Source organism: Triturus cristatus, chromosome 3_1 (assembly GCF_964204655.1).
Source record: "Triturus cristatus chromosome 3_1, aTriCri1.1, whole genome shotgun sequence".
Classification (NCBI taxonomy): Eukaryota; Metazoa; Chordata; class Amphibia; order Caudata; family Salamandridae; genus Triturus; species Triturus cristatus.
This window is the reverse complement of record NC_140583.1, coordinates 1,041,110,806-1,041,122,714: the sequence shown is the minus strand read 5'-3', so window position 1 is coordinate 1,041,122,714 and position 11,909 is coordinate 1,041,110,806. Positions and strand designations below refer to the sequence as shown.

The 11,909-nt window shown below is 44.8% G+C and overlaps 1 long non-coding RNA gene across 1 annotated transcript in view; it reads left to right on the top strand.

The window, feature by feature from the left end:
• Positions 1-3,868: 3,868 nt before the first annotated feature.
• Positions 3,869-11,909, top strand: part of LOC146861464 (uncharacterized) — a 28,844-nt gene continuing 20,803 nt past the window's right edge. Inside the window, exons 1-4 of the long non-coding RNA XR_014978966.1 lie at positions 3,869-4,064; positions 6,054-6,169; positions 6,373-6,395; positions 10,741-10,809. This is a non-coding gene — a long non-coding RNA (uncharacterized LOC146861464). The remainder of the gene's footprint in view (positions 4,065-6,053; positions 6,170-6,372; positions 6,396-10,740; positions 10,810-11,909) is intronic.

The window sequence follows — 11,909 nt, the reverse complement described above, 5'->3', positions numbered from 1 at the left end:
GGTCTCGAAGAGGTGATTGTATTTGCTAGGTAGGCGCTGCCACTCTACGCCTCTTGGAGTATAAAGGGCGGAGGAGCGCTTGGAGTGCTCTGGGTTTCTACCGTTCCGTCACGGAGAAGCCCAGAGGTGCACTATGTCTGATCCTAGCGCTACGACGTCACGCCCTCAATCCTTGGGCGGAGGAGCGCTAGGAGCCGGATCGGGATTCTCCCGAGCCGGGAACGATGGAATCCGCAGGGAATGCAGTGAGGAAGCCCGGCGCTACTACGTCACGCCCAGAATCCAGGGGCGGAGGAGCGCTGTTTGGGCTTCTCACCCGAAAGCTGAAGGAAGCCGTGTTCACTTCTCGGTAACTGCACTGGATGCCTCGCGGAGACAAGTTTTCGGTAGGGCAGCCGGCGTCTATGGCGAAGGAGGGCCACAAGGCGCAGCACTCTCCGAAATCTGAGAACGTTACCTGTTTCACTCGCCAGCGGGGAGTCACTCTGGAAACGGAGGAAAGCGGGTAACCAAGAAAGCGTCCGTGTTCAAACGCTCAGCCTCGATGAATGGAATCATTGGCCCCGCCTCCTGGGAGGAGCCGCGTTATGTGCCTTTCTGGAGACCACGTGTTGTCGGCGGGCTCCGGGGACTCCGGATGTTGGTGTCCTAGCGCCGCTTGGGTGCGGGGCGCGATTCGAATCATGACACCAGCATCTAGAGGTGGTTTGCTCAATAGTCTCCCTCTTGGGCTTGGCTCAAACAGACATGTTCTCCACTCTGGAGATTACTTAGTGTCTGTTTTCTGTGCTCTACAGTGTACTTAGCAAGGAGCCATGAGTATGCATCTCATGTGAGGTAGGATGTCTATTATATTACACCTTACCTGCCGTGTCCCTTATTCCTAGGGCCCGATTCACAGAACTAAGTTAAGACAAAATCCTGAACTTACTACCATTTTGGTATTCACAGAAGTTAGGAGTCCTAACTTTAGGACTCCTAAATGCCTTCTGTGAATACCGAAAGTCTTAAAGTTAGGATTTTTCTCAATTTAGTAGTAGCATAATTAGGCCTCCTAACTTTAGGACTCCTAAATGCCTTCTGTGAATACCGAAAGTCTTTAAAATTAGGATTTTTCTCAGTTTAGTAGTAGTATAGTTAGGACTCCTAACTTTAGGACTCCTAAATGCCTTCTGTGAATACGGAAAGTCTTAAAATTAGGATTTTTCTCAATTTAGTAGTTGTAAAGTTAGGACTCCTAACTTTAGGACTCCTAAATGCCTTCTGTGAATACCGAATGCCTTCAAATTAGGATTTTTCTCAGTTTAGTAGTAGTAAAGTTAGGAGTCCTAACTTTAGGACTCCTAAACTTAGAAAAATCCTAATTTTAAGACTTTCGGTATTCACAGAAGGCATTTAGGAGTCCTAAAGTTAGGACTCCTAACTTCTGTGAATACCGAAATGAGTAAGTGTCTTCTGTGAATACCAAAATGAGTAAGTGCCTTCTGTGAATACGAAAATGGTAGTAAGTTTAGGATTTTGTCTTAAGTTAGTTCTGTGAATCGGGCCCCTAGTGTTTTGAGGAAGCTGACCTATGACCGTGCTGGTGATCCTGTGGACCTGATTGGGTAAAGGAGGCTGATATTCAGTGCTTGCTCCACCTCAGTGTTTGCCCCCCTCTTCCATGTTGCACAGAAAGATCTCCTATCACGGTGTGGATGGAAGGTCCTCCACCTCAATCCTCCTATGCCCCGCCTTCATCCTTGGAAACTGAGAAAGGAAATCTGAGTGCCTTCTATATGCCTTTTGGGATTAAGGTTGTTGTCCGAACTCCCCACTGTTCCCCCACAAAATCAGTTTATTTCAGAGGCTGGTCACACTTGTTGACTCATTATGCTGAAGAGAAAGTTGAATTGCTTAAGACACAGGGGTTTGATGTTTAGGTGTGTATTTTCCTTGGTCTGGCAAAGCTTTGGTCTGGGCGTAGTGAAAGGTTCTCTGTTGGCTTTGTCAGCTTTTCTTTGTTTACCATGTTAGATTCATAGTATAAATCATAATGTTGTGATGCGGTTTTTAAGAAGTATGACCATATGTTTCCCACTTCTCAATCAATCATGCCCAGCGGGACCTGTTTGTGCTTGATGTTGGTCAGCTCTAAGGCTTTCACCTCCACTTGGTGAATGAGCAAACTGCAGGCCCTTTCTGTCCATCCACAATTAAACTGGCTCTTTCCAGACACGTTGGTTCTTCAGATATTGATATCCTTTCTCCATAAGGTGGTCTCCCAGTTTCACGGTGGGCACTATATCACCCTAATCTCCACATTGGACCAAGTAGTGGACGAGGCTGCATCACTTAGAACCACAAGAGGCTTTTACATTGAGAGAACTAGTTAAAGCAATTGTTGATCAGCTTTTTCTTGGCTTGATGGGACAGAAGAAGGGGAAAGTAACTATGCCCTAGCCAAGATGGTGCCTCCTGCAGACACCAGGATGCATTCCACTTATGTAAAGACTGTTTTATCTGCTTTGTCAAAGGGGTGACAGCCCTGGACATGTGTTGTGCTGTCGCCTGGGCTTAAGTTCACACATTCAGAAATGACTACTGCTTTGGACCCTAAGTCCAAAGAGAAGGTAATTTATCCAGATCTTGCTGCAAGAATGTTGGTGCAGTTCTCTCTACAGACTCACCACCATGCGGTAGTACTTGGATATTGACTCTAAAGGTCCAGTATCATCAAATAGAAGAATCAATCAGCTTCAGGAACAATTTTCCGGTGAGTACACTGTGCGTCAGCAGATTACTCGCTGCCTCCCCATTCTGAGTTGTAGTCTTGAAGACTTTTGTAACACAATCCTGATTTAGCTCAGTTGTACACACATAGCCATCAGGCATTACTCCTTCACTATCTGTCTGAACTTCACATTTGAGGGCATGGATAAAAGGATGTGCATTGCTGTCAGCTCTTATTGTGATGCATTATATGGCTCTGTGACCTCTAATCTGGAGACGGTACCAGAGCGGTACTTGGAACTGGGTGATTGCATCTCTTGGTGGAGGGGAGCTAATGTAGGTTTACTGCATGTTGAGGGAGATTCACAAGGTAAGAAATCTGCAGCTAGAGAAGATTTACCTGGATTTTTTTGCTGAAGGTAAACTACTTATTCTTGTTGATCCATAAATAAGTCGAAGCTGCTGCATAATTAGCTTCAGGACTTCTACCTAATTCCCTTAATACAAGTTTTGTGGATCAATGGCCGTGGTTCCATTGCAGATATGCAAGTTTTTTCATTGTCCGACGTTTGATAAAGAGTGAGAGAGAGTTTGTGTTGTATGAATTTTCTATGATGGCAGAGAGATTTCAAGATGTTGCCCTCCTGAAAAGAAGTAGCCTTTTTTATGGAGGAGATGATGGGCTTGCTGTTTGCATGTGATCCCTGTGTGGTTCTCTTGGGTGTTCTAGAAAAAAGGCCACTGCCAGTGGCGGATCACCTAACTCTAAAGAAGAAAGCCACCATAAGTTATCATTTGAATAACCTGGGATCTGATGGACGAAGGACCGTCTGGGTGCAAGCAGTGGCGTCACTAGCGGGGTGCGGGGGTGCGGACCGCACCGGGTGACACCATCGCATGGGGTGACACCGTCCGTGACACCATCGGGGGACTGGGGGCATGCTTTTGAAATGGAGGCACTAGGTTCTGTTTTGAGACCTGTGCGTGCCGGATTGCCCTGAAACGAAATGTAAACATGTTCGTGTTTTAAGAACCGAAAAATATCTCTAAAATCTGGACTCAGGAGACAGGTAACACAAGGGTCTCAATGCTCTCTTTGCCGTGCACAGCTGCACGCCCCTCGGCTGCCGCCAGGTGGTACCTTCTGAGCAACTGCAGGTCCGAGGGGCCGGCTCCCAGGAATGAGGAACCAGAGCAGAGCTGGTGCTTGCGAGCGGGAGCACTTTGAATGGCTGAGGAGGGGGGCTCCGAGCTGGGATAAACTCCGGTGCTGCAAGTAATGCTGCGCCGCCCGCAATGAGAATGGAGCCCGCCACCTGCCCTCAGCCCCTGCGCCCAGAGTCCACCTGGAGGTAGGAGGCATTGGAGAGGGGAGCAGGGCACCACTGCGTGCCATGTGCTACTGGGCGGGGAAGGGGGTGTCTTGGGGCTGACAACCGTTAGAAGAATTTCACACAGTACATTCATTACAAACAGCCGGTTTGTAGCAACAAGCCCTCCACAGATATCTGAGCATTTTTATACTCCGGCATCAGATTGTAAATACATCCCTGCAGATGAGGCACGTGTAGATTTTCAGGCCGTTATTCTAAAGCAAATATTGCTCGTCGTTGTACGATTTAGAAAGTAGCACCTAAAAAAGGTGTCTTATTACCCAGTTCAGCAGCTTGAATTCTTTAACCAGAAGCCGCTCAAGTTTGGCAGTAACACCAGAGAGTGACAGTTGTTTTTTCCTCTCTCTTGTTTCAAAGTTAATTAGTCCATGTTATTTTTATTATTTTTCAGTCTGTTTTTCCGTGTCTCTGAATGTATGAAAAATCTATTTCAAGCAGATCTGGGATCATTATAATATTTTATCGTGGACATTTGGATGCAATTAAACTAACGTCACTGAGATTTGTGGTTAAGAATAAAACCATTGATAGTGGTGCCACATAAGGGGGTGCACTCGCGTTTAGCGAGACGTGAGCGGCTTGCACGTGCATTAGTCTATTTTTCTTAGCAGAAATGAAATATTTAGAAGGACGAGCCACACTCACAGTGGAGGGGGAGGGGCTTCCCGAGGGGGTTCATGCAAGAATCAATGCGCAAGAAGATCACACCAACGTGGACGTTTCCTTAGCATTTAAACTCTCTGGTTTTACCTGGATTGCCACACAATTAGACGAGGGTGATAATTAATAATTGCACACTCCAGTGGACTGTGTTTCTTTCACTTTCTGTTTGCATTGTTTGAGTTCTCCCTGGGTCAAACACTGAGATGAGGGTGGGGGTGAACGAGTGCCTGGGGCTCTTTTTAATCTGCTGCACCAGTCGTGGTCTTAAAATAAACTACTTCAGTCCTCGACCATATATGTCCAGGCGTCCAACGCTGGCTGGGAGGCGCAGAGCACTCCCAGCTGTACAGGCCGGACGCCGCAGACAGGCTGCTCCAGGTGCAGCCTGTCCTTCGAGCTGGCACCGTCTGCACTGCAAGCCTCTTTCTTCCGTACAGACCCCTCTCCTAGCTTGGAGTCCTCACTGCTATGCACATACCTCGTCCTATAGGCCAGTTTCTATTGTTTCTACAGGCCTGTGTGCGCGGTACAGACTCCTATGGGGTTCCAGACCTTACTGCTCTGCACAGGCCTCTTCTAGGCTGCTCTGGTTCATTCAGGCCTCACTCCTCTCTCAGGCCTCAGTGGCGTCACTAGGGGAATGCAGGGGGTGCGGACCGCAGGGGTGACACCATGAGTTACCGCACTGGGTGACACCAACCCTAGTGACGGACTGGGTGCAAGCAGCCAAGATGCGAATGCCCTGGTATTGAAAATCTCCTACACTTCTTTATGAAGGGGCTTTAAGACATGCCTGAGAGCTTTGGAATACAGTACACATAGGCGTCCCATCAGCAGCACCAGCAGACCACTTATGGATTAGTGTAGCATAGAAATATTAACATCAGTCAATCAAGAGAGGTTCTAGCTCAACGATGCTACCACTCCTGCCTTTTCAAGTGCCTGCTTTAATTAATGCTTTTGGAAAATGAAAGTAAGCAAAACCACAAATGTTTTGAGATTGTATTACATTTGTCTTTTTGAAATGGAGATGATCAAAACTAAGGTTTCGCACTAATATTTGCCGGCTATTTCAAGCTGTTAGCAGCAATGTTCTTGTGTTACTTCAGTTGATCCCAGAGCGACAGTGGCCCTGTCAGATAGTTCAAATGGAGTTGAGATTTCACCTGCAACATCAAAAAATAAATAGGACTAGACCTGTTTTACAGAACACATAACATGCATATTTCACTGTTCCAGTAAACCACATAGTCACCATTGTTGGGAACTGGTTTGTCGTCCTAGATCTATATATAAAACTACTGACCGGAATGAGAAAAACCAGAACAGCAGCATTTGGAGAGCTATAAAGCCCAAGGTGTTCTAGGGCTCGGGGAAAGACTCTTTTGTCTTCTTCTACGGTAAGTGTCCATTCTCTCTCTTATAAAATTTTTACACGCATTTAATGGCTTTCCCCATTTTATATTGACTGAGAAGCCCAAAAAATGTTTTATAATATTTTTGTATTAAATTCTGTAAGTCTACTTTCCATATTCAATAAACTGTTAACCAGCCGCTAAAGTCGTATAACTAAATATAATATCTTTGTATCTCATCCCTAAAGGTGTACAGAACCAGACCCAGCAGGTGAGTGGACTTAATGCTTATAAGAAGCACAGACGATTTGCAGATTTTAGCAGCGCCTGGGTGATGCTGGCTCTGTAGAGATGTTGTGGAGTTTATTCTTGGGCGATTCAATGCAGTTTTTAGATACAAAACTGCACTTTTAAACGTGTTGTACTTCCTCTTTGTTTTTCAACGCTTTACAGAATGCTGCTTTGAATATTCACCAGTGTGGGATTTTCCTGCAGGGATCAGTTTTCAAGCCATGTCTTTATACTCTGTTGCTAATTTTAGCCTTGAAACCATAAATAATGTCTTCTTCCTTCTAAAATTAGTTCTCTTTCTTGTTCTTTTTTTGTATTTGAGGTTACTTTTCATGTTTACTCAGTATATGCATTCTTAACATTATTATTACGACATACTTGAGTACTGACCTTGTAACTTCACTTTGGTATCATACAGATTTTTTTTTTAATAAACATAGATATGTCATGCAGAAGTTGCATCCTATGTTCATGCCTTTACCAAGGGCAATATATGTGACAAGGGCTGTGTTCTAAGGATGTTACACAGGGGAATCCAGGCATCGAGTATCTTTGCTTTCACGTGAGTGATGACTTGAGGCTCTGGCGCCCATGGGAGTGGAACTATACACACCTTTGTACATCTCCCCCTCCAGTAGGAGGCAGCACAGAACTGATGAGTCCGCGTGCTGTGGTGTACTCACTGACAGGCGGGATATTATTAGGGGTAGCAGCTGCAACACAATACATGCTTTACTTATATTTCAGCCTTTATTTTCTAATCCTGGAAAATGTTCAAATTATTTCATAGTTTTGCTTTGGATCTGCCACTTCTCCTAACGCCCATGATTCTGATGAAGTGACCTACATGGCTGTGTAGGTGTGTTAAATACAGGATCTTTAATAGATGGGTTTAGCACATTTTGAATGAGTGCAGGGACAGCTGACAAAGACAGCCTATGAATTGAGATTGACAAATGTTCTTGATTCATTGTGAGAAATTAACTGAAAAACGACTCTTGGGGGCGTATTTACTAGAAAGTGATGCAGCGCAGCGCTGGAAGTCATCTTGCTGCGTCATTACGAAAGTGCTGGGATGCATTGTATTTACAGTAATATGATGCATTCCTGTGGTTCCCTCTAAGCTGGCGCACAGTTGGCTGCCTAGCACCGGTGCAGGCACCCATACACCACGGTGCGAGGGTTTCTGCGTTGCAGCGATGATTGTTTTTGTGTAGAAAGGGAATCCTTTCTGCACAAAAACAATCATTGATGCCGTTTTCCTCCTTCTATGTGTGCCAGAATGCAGCACACATAGCAAAAGGAAAAACGAGGAGAAATAAAGGTATTTCTCCTCATCGTGCCACTTTAACGCCTCAGCTGGGGAGGCATTAGAATCTGATGCATTCCCTTGCATGAAACCTTGTAAATCTGGGAATGCGTCCTAATATATGGGTGTTGCGTGGGAGCACCCACAGCAACACCGATGGAACGCCCCTTTCACACAGAGTAATGCGGGAAAGGAGGCCATATTTACAAGTCCAGCCCAAAATGCCAAGCCAGGTCCTCCCTGGACCGGAAACAAGCATCCTATAACCAGTTTTGGGGCATCACCCTCATCAGCCAGGCAATCTTGAATTCAGTGGCACAGTGAGCCCAGGACCCATGTCCGAGCAAACCCGGATGAAGGGTGATGCCCCGAAAGCAGTCGCAAGATGCTTGTTTCCCGTCCAGGGAGGACCTGCCTTGGCAGTTCGGACTGGACTGTTCCTATGAGGAACAGGGTCAAGATTAATTTGCCTATGGCTGGGTCTAAATTGGGGTGGCATGGTGAGCAAAAGAACAATGGATTTCATCTAGATCTCTTGACTGGGGGTGAATGTTTCATTTGCTCTGCATTCCGTCCATCATCTGTGTGTCTCTTACTTTCTCACCCTAAGTTCTCCAGGCATGCCCGGATGTGGGTCCCAGGCTCCCTGTGCCACTGGATTCAAGCTAACCTGGCTGATGAGGGGTGATGCCCCAAAACTGGTCCCAGGATGCTTGTTTTGGGTCCAGGGAGGATCTGGCTTTGCAGTTCAGGCTGGACTGTTCCCATGAAGAGCAGGGTCAAGAGTCATTTGCATATGGCTGGATCTAAACAGGGGTTGCATGGTGAGCAAAAGAACAATGGATTTAACCCAGATCTCTTGACTGGGGGTGAATGTTTGACTTGCTCTGCATTCAGTCCATCACCTGTGTGCCTTTTGTATGTACTTGCAGCACAGGACATACCTTATGACATATGTGGCACCGTTACATGTATAACACACAATCATTTTTTTTTAAACGGGCGAAACTTGAAGCGCAGAAAAATGTACTGTAAAAATGTACATAATATGGGACATTTTTCTGCACTTTAAATTTCTCTCATTTCAAAAAATGCCTCTATTTTTAGTTACACTTATGGCACAGTTTCTACTGGCCACCAGGAGTAAGGGGCGTTCTGGTCTTAAATGCAACACCTTAAAACGATAGAAAATTAAAATGAAGAGTTAACTTACTCATTAAGGTAACTTTTCTTTTAAATTTTCTCCCATTTACATCATTTTGTTCACAGCTCCAATATTGAGTTGACAAGGACTTTTATTTATGAGTTAAATACCTCAGTAGTTCAGTTGTTTACCTCTGTGCCACAGCCTGGGTCATACATCTGAGCACTGTTCATTATCAGGCCCTGCTATCTGCAGCCTGATGACAATAATGTAAAATAAACACAGCGTTCCCTTGACTTTAAAAGGAAAATATTATCAAGTTGTGCTCATTTAAAAATGAACTCAGCTATGAGTTAATATGAAGGTCTGGGACATACTGGCAGCTCCCAATCGACTGGTTGGAGAAACCTGCTCTGGAGCAATCCCCCCTCAACCTGCATTACTCTTTATCTCCCAACACCCTAAAATGCTTACAAAGGCAAATCAGTCAATTTGCATAGACTATATGTATGAAGGGCTCAACAGAGTTTCAGATCCACTCTCCCTGCTCCTGTAATGCAATGCTTCATTGCCCCTTAGAATGCATGTCTCTGAGGATGATCAACCTATGTTGTTTTATAAGCTCACTTCAGTAGACCTCGGCTATGTGTCTGTAACCACTGGTTAACTCCAATGGTGCTGGAATAAATTTGAGAGTGGTGGCGCTGGCCAGTGGCCTCGCAAATCTCACTAAATCCATTTAGGGTTCCAAAAATCCAATCAATCACAAAATAACCACAAGACTCTCACATGGGAGGGGGCAGATGTTCTGTATTTTCTATTTTAAAAAGTCCCCAAAAAATGTTTTTTTTTAGTACTCCTTTGCCAATGACGGGATGCCACTAAGTCAAGAACTGTAATTGGATAAACATAATGCATCAGTCTTGAAATAAAGGGGAAACTGTATCAACACTTTCACAAAAGTGATGCAAACCCAGCATAACATGGTGTGTCAGAATTTACGTTCCAATGAAAAAAAGGATTTGCCTTTGCACTACTTTGCATTAAGGGGCCGTTCCATGGATGGTAGATAGGTGTTTCCATGCAACGACCCATGAGTTTTGATGCAAAAATAACTCACCAACATTGATAGACAATGCTTTCAACCAAAGAAGTTATGCCTCTTGTAGCAGCTATAAGGTTTGAGAAACATTTTCTTTATGCAAATCTTTTCAAACTTCAGAAGTCTTCTGCACTGTACAACAAACATATAAAGTGGGATAAGTAATACATCATAGGTTTTGTCCTGGAAGGTCCCCTTCCAGTACAATAGTTATGCTTGATACAACGCACACACACCATCACTGTGGTGCAAGTACACCAGCACAAATGGAGAGAAAAACAGTGCCATATCTTTGTAGCTATGATCCTGTTTTTGTTTTTCCCTTTAAGGCCACGCAGTGCAGCAACTTTGCTGGCTGAGCTGCATTGCACCAAACAATTAGTAAATCTGCCTCATAGTTTCCAAATTCCTCAATTTATTTGTTGTTTTGGAGAAGTCAGTCTGTGTCCATGCTTCTGTTCTTAGCCTATGTAAACTGCACATCAGTGTGTGAGGGAGGCAGCAGTGGTATTACGTTATCACCACTCTCGGCATCTGCCTTTTGGGATCATCAGAAGAGGCCTCTGGAGGGTATCAGATTGAAACAAAGCAACATATGAGCTTACAATTAGGCTCATAACCAGATGGCCGAGTGTGTCCATACAAGTGTCATTCTGCCTGTATTTGAGAAAATGCTTGCACCAGAGCTGGAGGGAGATTGATGGACATATGAGGCATCTGCACAGGCATCATCTCAGGCTATGGCTGACACTTCTTCCTCTTTTTTTCAGCTCTACAGGTCTCTCATTGGAGGTGATCACACCTGAAAGAAGTGTCATTTAGAAAGCTCTGTGACATAGGTAAATATTTTACCATAACTGAGAGGTGTTGTTGACACATGAACATTTGCAGCTCTTGGTGAAGGTGCACATTGCTGAAAACTCCATAACACCTCTATGTGCAATCTGGCTAAGGTTTCTCTCTGCTGTTTTATCTCCAGGTGATGGGCTAGTCTTGTTATGCCCTAGATCCTACATTGTCATTAGTCACTTAGATACAGTATTTTGGGCCCTGAATCTCCCAGTCCCATTTCCATACTATGTTGCTGCCAACAGGTGCAAGAAAAGGGGTGCATTTAGGTGTGTGGTTAACAGGTTTCTCGAATTAAAATTTCTAGGATGTATTCCTGCATCTAAATCTGCCTATTTGGAGTTATTGTTCCTCAAATGGGAAATAACACGTGGACGTTGAATTATGGGGTCCTTTTTCACATGAGATGGCCCCATTCCAGACACAATCCCTCTCCCTTTCAACTGCAACACTGAGCCAGTGGTAAATTGGGCCGGGAGTATCTGTCTGTGGATGGGGAGGTTGATGGTGAGGTTGTCATGGAAGAGGTGAAGCTGGTGCTGGACAGGCGATAAACATCCAAGCTGCCCCAGTGCTGAAGGAATAGCTGGGGCACAGATCGAGCTGTGCTAGAGCTCGTAGACCCTCCCAGGTTTGCACATGAATTTTCTGGTCATAGTTTCCAGAGGGTAAAATAGAATGTGGTGTTACTGCACCTCGAGTATCCGGGTGTAGGAGGACCGATGGAGTTGTAACCCACCCTGTGATACAGCGCCACCCAACTCGTAATATGGTCCCAAGTCTGGTAAAACAAAGGGCATTTTTGAGCTTGCCCCAGAATATATCAATATTAAATGCAAACAAAGCTGACTTGTTCCATATGATTAGTGCACCACCTACTGGTAGCATTAAATTACTGCAAAAGTCATGAAATGTTTTAAAGTGTGCAGGAGGGCTCCAGAAGGCAATTATACTCTGAATCTTTAGTCATCTTCTCATTTTCTCTTCGATTTCCTTGGAAAAAGCTTGATTTTATTTCTTATCACTCCCAAGCTTTGGAACATGTTTCCACTATCATTTGCCACTGCTCCCACCAGTGATGGCCAGCAGT